This window comes from Misgurnus anguillicaudatus, chromosome 1, assembly GCF_027580225.2.
Source record: "Misgurnus anguillicaudatus chromosome 1, ASM2758022v2, whole genome shotgun sequence".
NCBI classification, from domain to species: domain Eukaryota; kingdom Metazoa; phylum Chordata; class Actinopteri; order Cypriniformes; family Cobitidae; genus Misgurnus; species Misgurnus anguillicaudatus.
In genome coordinates, this window is record NC_073337.2 from 6,615,371 (window position 1) to 6,623,626 (window position 8,256).

At 35.8% G+C, this 8,256-nt stretch overlaps 1 long non-coding RNA gene across 2 annotated transcripts; it reads right to left on the reverse strand.

The window, feature by feature from the left end:
- Positions 1-1,692: 1,692 nt before the first annotated feature.
- Positions 1,693-6,624, reverse strand: LOC129424509 (uncharacterized). 2 transcript variants are annotated; one of them, XR_012359638.1, is made up of 6 exons: positions 6,331-6,624; positions 5,992-6,073; positions 4,458-4,523; positions 3,748-3,850; positions 3,302-3,478; positions 1,693-2,335 (listed from the first exon to the last, which is right to left on the reverse strand). It is a non-coding gene; the product is annotated as an uncharacterized lncRNA (long non-coding RNA). The 2 variants fall into 2 exon arrangements; XR_012359627.1 differs by lacking the exon at positions 3,748-3,850 and having other exon boundaries at positions 1,696-2,335.
- Between the last annotated feature and the right edge of the window lie 1,632 nt (positions 6,625-8,256).

The window sequence follows — 8,256 nt, forward strand, 5'->3', positions numbered from 1 at the left end:
GGATTGTTCCAGTGCACCTATACAGCCATTGTAGAGGTAGTGGGTGATACAACAGAAACCAAAAATTCTCGGGGCAGCATCATATGTACAAATTTCAGTCAAAACCGTTCTATTTCATCAGAAAAAAAAATCTGAAAACAGGGCTTAAAGTGTAAAATACCGAACTTGTCCTTTAAGGAGCTCCATCTGTTATGGTCTCATTAATACAGGCTGCAGCTCCCCCTAGTATTTTTAAGAGAGATGTGCAATTATTGCGGTGATCTGAAATCATCGCAGTGAGGTCAAACTATTGCAATGAGACGATTATTTTATCATTGTGACAGCCGTAGTGAATGTAGTATTATTCTTAACTTTTGATTACCTTCAATTCAACTTCTGTACCTAAAAATTACAGTACTATTAGACCATCTGAAAAACCTGAACATTTGTATGTTTGTTTTGTTGTATTTATTTGTGTTATTGCTTATATTTTAAATATTTGCTCCTATTTTATTGTTAACTTATTTTTATATATATGATTTTGCTGTCATAACCTTTTTAGGGTCACACATGTCAAAAACAATTAAAGCAATAATTAAAAAAACAATCATCACTTATGGTTCTGCATAGCACCACATGGTGCTACATACTGTAGGTGCTATATAGCATTATAAATTGTTTCCCCATGATTACAAGCCAGTGAATTACATATACAGTAGTGCTGTTTTTTAGAGTACACTTCTGTGAATCTCCAATAAATGTGTTAAAGTTGCACGCATCATATACTAATTAGAACACAAAAAGAGAGTAAAACTGCAAAAAGGTCCACTTTTTGAATAAAAGAACCCTCATGCTTCCACCAGGCTGGCTATGGCCCTGATGTGTCATTAATTCTGATGCTATTTGTTTTGTTGTCTTAAATGCTTTAAACTTTTCTTAAAGGCTATAAAATAGGCCTAAAAATTAACCTTTTTTTATTTCTTTGCAGGCATCATGTTATATTTCTTGTGCCTTGTTCTGTTGCTTGGTAAGAAACATACAGTATATGTGGGATATACTTTTACAGGAACATTCTGGTATATATGTATGCATAACTTTGTTTGATGTTCTGTGAATACAAACAGATTTTAGAAATGGACCTCAAGTTGAAGCTACTGTGAGGTTGGTGAATGGTTTCAATCGATGTTCTGGGCGAGTGGAGGTTCTCTATAATGGTGTATGGGGAACAGTGTGTCACGATTACTGGGATCTATCAGATGCTGCAGTGGTGTGTAAAGAAATGGGATGCGGAAATGCTATAGAGGCAAAGTCTAGTGCTTATTTTGGACAAGGTTCAGGACAAATATGGATGGATGATGTAAACTGTGTTGGCACGGAGTCTTCCTTGATAAACTGTGGAAGTGCTGGTTGGGGAGTAACCAACTGTGGACATGGTGGAGATGCTGGAGTCATTTGTCAAGGTAAATGTAGACTGCATATCGTTAACGTGTACTAATACACTGTAAAAATTGACTGTAGAATTTACAGGATTTAGCTGGCAAAAAAGTTGCCAATAAAGTTCTGTAAAAAAATTATTAATTGCTGTAAAATGGACTGCAGCATTATACTGTAGAGCAATTTACAGCTAATTGTTGTTTGTAAAATACAGTACTTTGTTGTTTATTTTACAGTTATAATGAATTACACTTGTTGTATGAGTTACAGTATTTTTTTGTAATTCCAATAAATTACAGTATATAGTTGGCAACTAGAGTTGCCAATAAAATCCTGTAAATTCCCCAAAACCCAAGATGATATTGTAATAGGTTTACATTCAAATGCTGTAAAGAATTTTTACTACATCATTACACTAATATATTTACCAAATCTATTCCTGTAAATACAGGAGAATGAAAACTGAATTAAATGTAATTTACAGAATAATGCAACCAAAGTCAGAGGTGCTTCAAGAACAACATTTATTAAAACTGACAGCAAAGTACTTTTAAAAAAATGATGTTGTTTCAGCAACTATTCCACTCAATCCTGAATATTCTAAAACAATGGCATCTATAAAACATCTAAACACGGTTTGTGTTACATTTAAGATCTTGTTGAATCTGTGTTAGAACATGACATAACTTGTATGTCTAGAAACACAAGTGTTCAATCACAGAACTGGCCTATTTACAACATGTTTTGGTCTTTATACATGAACAAGAACTTACATGCGTAACCATTCAAAGTCCAATAATTTTCTGAAAAGAGTACACACATGAGGGTTGATGGTGTTGTTTCTCTTCTCAGAGGCGTTTCCACTTTTTTGCCTCTTGATGCTGTCTTGATGCCAGTGGTAGCTGTGATTCCAACAAAACATCTGCACAAAGAACAAACAAAAATAAATTTTAGAATATACATGTATATATGTACATTTACATACAAATGTACATATAAACACTTAAATATCATATGGTAGCATGGGTACTTTCCTGGTGTGTGTGTATATATCATTTTATTTTTCAAATGAAAATAGTATAATGCAGGAAAAAAACACATCTACAGAGTGCCCACATAACGTTACGTTACGTGATGAAATCCAGTAAGAAAAAATTAAACAAAAATTGAGAAGAAGTTAGTATTAAAAGGCTTACATTTTAGACAGCATAATTCCTGTTTTTTCACCAACAAAAATAATTACAAACGCAACCACAGCACTGTTTTGATTATCTGAGGACAAGAATGTTCTCTTTTAATTAACCTGTCCATACTCTAAAGTAAGAACCTTATGTTACCATATTTATCTATAAATACAACATATACACCAGGAAAGTACACATTTTAAAAAAGTGGTTGTCAACCTTTTTTCTTTCAACCTATTGTCCAAAACAATGTCAAAAGCCTTATTTCTACCAAATAAAATATACTAGAGCAGGTGCCCAGCCCTGTTCCTGGAGGGCTGCCATTCTGCAGATTTTAGCTCCAACCCCAATCAAACACAGCTGAAGCAGCTAATCAAGGTGTTCAGGGTTGCTTAATAATTACAGACAGGTATTGGTGTTGGAGCTGGGTTGGAACTGAAGTCTGCAGGATGGTAGCCCTCCAGGAGCAGGGTTGGGCACCCCTGTACTAGAGCTTGGCATGTCTACACAATGTAAATTTGTTAAAAAAACATCCAAACAATAAGAAATCTTTTGATTTTAGATTGTTTTATCTTATCATGCTTGTTTTGTTGTATTTTGAATAACTGTCATTTAAAAGTCTTAAGGCCTACTTGGGGGGTCCCATCCCCCTGGTTGAGAAACACTGCTATAAAACAAATAGCTCCCTATGTGAATATAATTACCTTTGAACAAATTCAAGTGTGGAGGATGCCTCCCTCTGGTAAATCAGGTTGAAGTTGTAGTATGATGCGAACAAAGCTGCAAATCCAGCCACAAGGTTGGGGTGTGGATTCACAACCACCTGACCGTCCATACTCAGCATCCACTGAGTTGCATTGAGGATTTCACCTAAAAATAATCTTAAAAACAAGAAATATAAAATGTAAGAGAAAATATAACAGTCAACATTTATTGAACAAATACAACAGATTTCAAAACATTGTTGTTTTTATGTATTCTTGAGACATGAGAAGCAAATGTGAAGTTAACACTAAATGTCCTCTCACAGCTTAAAAGGGCATTTTATCTTCCTGCCTTCATCTATATGGTCTTTTAAAGGAACACGCCCAGATTTTGGGAATTTAGCTTATTCACCGTATCCCCCAGAGTTAGATAAGTCCATACATACCTTTCTCATCTTCATGCGTGCTGTAACTCTGTTTGACGCAGCCCCCGCTAGCTTAGCTTAGCACAAAGACTGGAAGTGAATGGCTCCAGCTAGTATACTGCTCCTAATAAGTGACAAAATAACGCAAACATTTTCCTATTTATGTGTTGTGATTTGTATAGTCACACCGTGTACAAATAACAAGGTGATATGAGACACAACTATCTTTTAACAGTATACAATATACTCGTCAGACAGAGTTACAGCACGCACAGAGATGAGAAAGGTATGCATGGACTTATCTAACTCTGGGGGATACGGTGAATAAACTAAATTCCCAAAATCTGGGCGTGTTCCTTTAAATGTCCAATAAAGTCCTTTAGGCTTGTACATGTGAAATTACAAACTTAAATTTGTCAAGTCATTGTGGTGCCTGTTTGGTCAAATCTGACACTTCTACGATACCCTCTTAGTTCTCTGTTTAAATGAGACTTGAATGCTGAAATTTTTTGAATGCACGGGAGCATTCAGGTACTCCACATGTAAAGGAACAAGGTACGAACATTACTGTGTACTTTCATATGCTGAGTAAAGCCTATAATAGTATTGCTCTCATGCTGACACAACTTGCAGTGATACATGTCTAAAAATACTTTATAAAATAGCAAAGTCAACAGTGAAGTATAGCATCCATCCATGAAAAAGGGCAGTGTACACAGTGGGTTTTTCACCTTTTCTCATTTGTCTCAAACCACCAGTCCTATCAGGTTAGAGTTGCAATCTCTGCTGTCTCGTGCCTGAAAAACAATGTTAAACTTAATTACACTCCAACCTAACTAAATCTCACGTTTAAAACAACACTGCAAGCACCTATACTAACATGTAAAAAGTGAACAACAAACTGGAAAATTAATGACATCTGACTATGTTGGCTAATGTTATAAAATATTTCTGGTCGAAATAACAGGCATCAAATTGCTTCACATTAACTTAAGTATGACACAATTAATTTGTTAAACACTACCTTAAGTAAGGAAAATAAACTGACGAAATAAACTAGAATAGAAAATCGCAGCATCCAACCATATTTTCTAAGATAAGAGCAAATACGCATTTATCGTGTAACCTTACGTTCGTTTTCTTTCACAAGCAATTCAATTTAAATGTCACGTTCATTTAACAGCAATCCAAAATACTTTAACAAAATGGCTACAAACTACAGCCATATGCAAAAATAAAACGTCATAAGCTGTGTCCCAATTCAAGGGCTGCGACCTTCTAAGGACGTATTTTAAGACCGATTGCGTCACAGCAGCGCGACTTAAGGCTGGTAAGGACATCCCAATTCAAAGGATGCTTAGAATGAAGCCTCAAAATGCGTCCTCATTTCTCCGCGATGTTAAGGATAGAACGAATGGATCCTTAACAGCGGAGGATATCCCAATATTCATTGCGCACCTGCAACGGCGGCTGGATATTATAAAATAAACAATTAAAACCTTCATTAAATAAAATTGTGTATTTATCAAAAAAAAGTTTGTCACTGTTTTAGTATTCTAAGTTATGATTTGTGTTAATATTATTATTTTTATGATGCATATATTTCTAAGGTTGATTTATTTAATTTAATATACTGTTGAATAGTTTAATCTACATCAACGTGTCATATTTTCTAAACTAAATTAATATTTTTCTGATTTCATATTTGTTTTAATAGGTCAGAAACGTTTCCACTATGTCCTGCTGACAGGCGCAGCAGGTGACGCCAATTATGGGTCGTCCGAAGGTTAGACCGTCTCATTTCAGTTCTCTTCGCGAACTTCTGAGGCTGCCACCTTGAAAGACCGAGAGCTCATTTTTAAGGACCCATGCTTATAAGGTCGCAGCCCTTGAATTGGGACACAGCTCTGATGTTTTTGGTGCTTCTTAGTGTCACCACCCTGAAGTTGACCCGTATGACGTGACATCTTTGCTGCCTTGCGCCTGAATTCAAAACTACCGCACATTCAACTCAGATATAACGCAGGTATTATGTTAAACATGTTGACGTGCCCTTAGTAAGGAGTATAAGCTGGCGAAATAAACTAGAAATTTGCACGATATCCAACCATATCTAATTTTTAAACTGGCAGCAAATAACGTACGCGTTTATAACGTAGTTTTCTTTAACAAGCAATTCAGTGTCGCGTTTAATTAACAGCAATGGTCTAAAAACACTTTAGCACGCATCCATGATAAAATCCACAGCATGTACAATGTTTTTACCTTTAAGTTTGAAGATTCGTCTCTCCACCTTGCAGTCCAGCCGTTACGAGACCCCTCGCGCTTTTTGCTGCCTCGCTCATGCCTGCAACAAACATCTGAAACGTTATAAAGTTAATGACACATAACTACCAAATGTAACATTTAAAATAATGTAAAGAATTTAATTTTATATTTTGCTACATGTCTTAATGACACGCTGTTGTGAAATACAAATTATTAACATCTGTTATGTTAATAATATCTGGTATAGCGGTCGCATACCAAATATCACTATTTAAATGACCATAATAGTACTTAGTTTAATACTGTACTATATTTGAATGATTTACGTGAACTTACCAACAATTTTGAATGATGACTCTTCAGTGTTCATGTCCATTTCAAATGTAAATACACCCACGCAATCCCATGATGCCATTTCACAATTAATTTTTGTAAAAACATATGATATACAGTGGCAACACCTTCTGCCTGTAAATTCAATTACAGTTTAAATGACAATATACTGTTAACAGCTGTAATACCTTCTTTTACCCATAATGCATTGTGAACAACACTAAAATCTTGTAAAATGTTAAAACAGGAATTTCCTGTAAAATTTTGCTGTAGAAACTACAGCAATTTGTTACAGTGTACACACTTACACACCAAAGGAAATGTAAACTCATGAATCGGACAATAGGTGCTCTTTAAAGCCACTGTGACTGTGCTCCCTGTACATTCCAACACTCTAAAAATAGCTGGGTATCATCAGAATGATTGACAACTGGGATGACCAACAGTCTAGATCAGAGGTCCCCAACCACTGGGTCGCGACCCAGTACCGGGCCGTAGACAAGTTGCCACCGGGTCCCAAGAACGTCCCAAAAAAATTGTATAATAGCTATGTAATAGCTTAGTTGGGTATTTTGTACTTTAAGAGCCGACTTAAAATAACATAAATCATTTCCACTTTTGTACAGAGGCGCACTTTCTCTTTTTCATGGTCTCTCTTTATCTTTACCAGCACATCGGCAATCGCATTGCTGTCATTAGAGTTTGAGCATACAGTACTTCTAAAACACAATCAATCAAAGAATTGCAGAGGTATGACTTTATGAATTATTTGCAAATGTACGTTGCAAATCATGTAAATACGCAGAGACGTTTACATCGCAAATTACTGAAAAGTACTAATTTTATTCTTCTGTAAAACAACTTCAGAATTATCCAGCGGTCATGGCACCATGATCAAAATAAACACGGCAGAAATAATATTTTAACGGCTACACTTTTAATGTAGGTTTGAAAGGAACCTAAACCGTCCTGTGTCAATCATCATTAAAAGTATATGGTAAACGGGAATCTCCGTGCCTCCGCGCCCAGCCGCAATTCTACTGGCATCTCTCCTCCTTCACTGCATTTTTCTTCTGTTCTTGAACTTGGGTCTCGAGCCCTCCCAAGGCATGGTTTTCCCAATGCATGGTTGGTTGATCTTTCTTCCGTTTAAAACGTTATTTCGCAAAGGAGGATTTTCAGCACTTTGTTTGAACAGCAATTCAGCGACCCCCCCCCAAACCTTAACCCCCGGTCCGGGAATTTTTTTAAAAAGCTGAAACCGGGCCGCGGTGTAAACAAGGTTGGGGACACCTGGTCTAGATGATCCACCTGGAAAAAGAAAATCTTCCGCTATACATTTAACATTAACAGTTTAAAAAATGCATATCCCGCACTAAATAGTAGATACAATGACGTATGCATAATTATTAATAAGTATTTAAATTTCAACTTTTTTACAGTTCTTTCACCACTATCAAATCTTCTGATTATTCTGAATCTGATGGAGAGTTACAACAATCTGAGTGTTGCCTCACCTAAAAATAACATAAACCATGCGTATTATAAAAATATAAAGACATTTACATTCTTTAAGTAAAAAAAAAATGCAAATCGAGAAAAAATGCTTTGTAAGTTTAACAGTCACTCTGGATGAAGAGAAAATTACGTCTTTTTATTTTTCTATTCGCAAAGTGTATTTTAATCGGCCACAGTATGACGTTGAGACACAATATTGTGTTATAAGTTATATTGTGAATATAAGTTTTGATATTCCAAGAGAATATGGCGTTGGGCACGGGGATGATCACTTTTGATAAGTGTAAAACTATAGTAAGTAGTGTCAAGGTAATTTTGCTAGGTTAGTTCCATAAACTGTACACGGACGGATACATGATCGCTTAAATCCCCACTAAATTTTATATGAAAACGTCACCATGGGCAGACTTC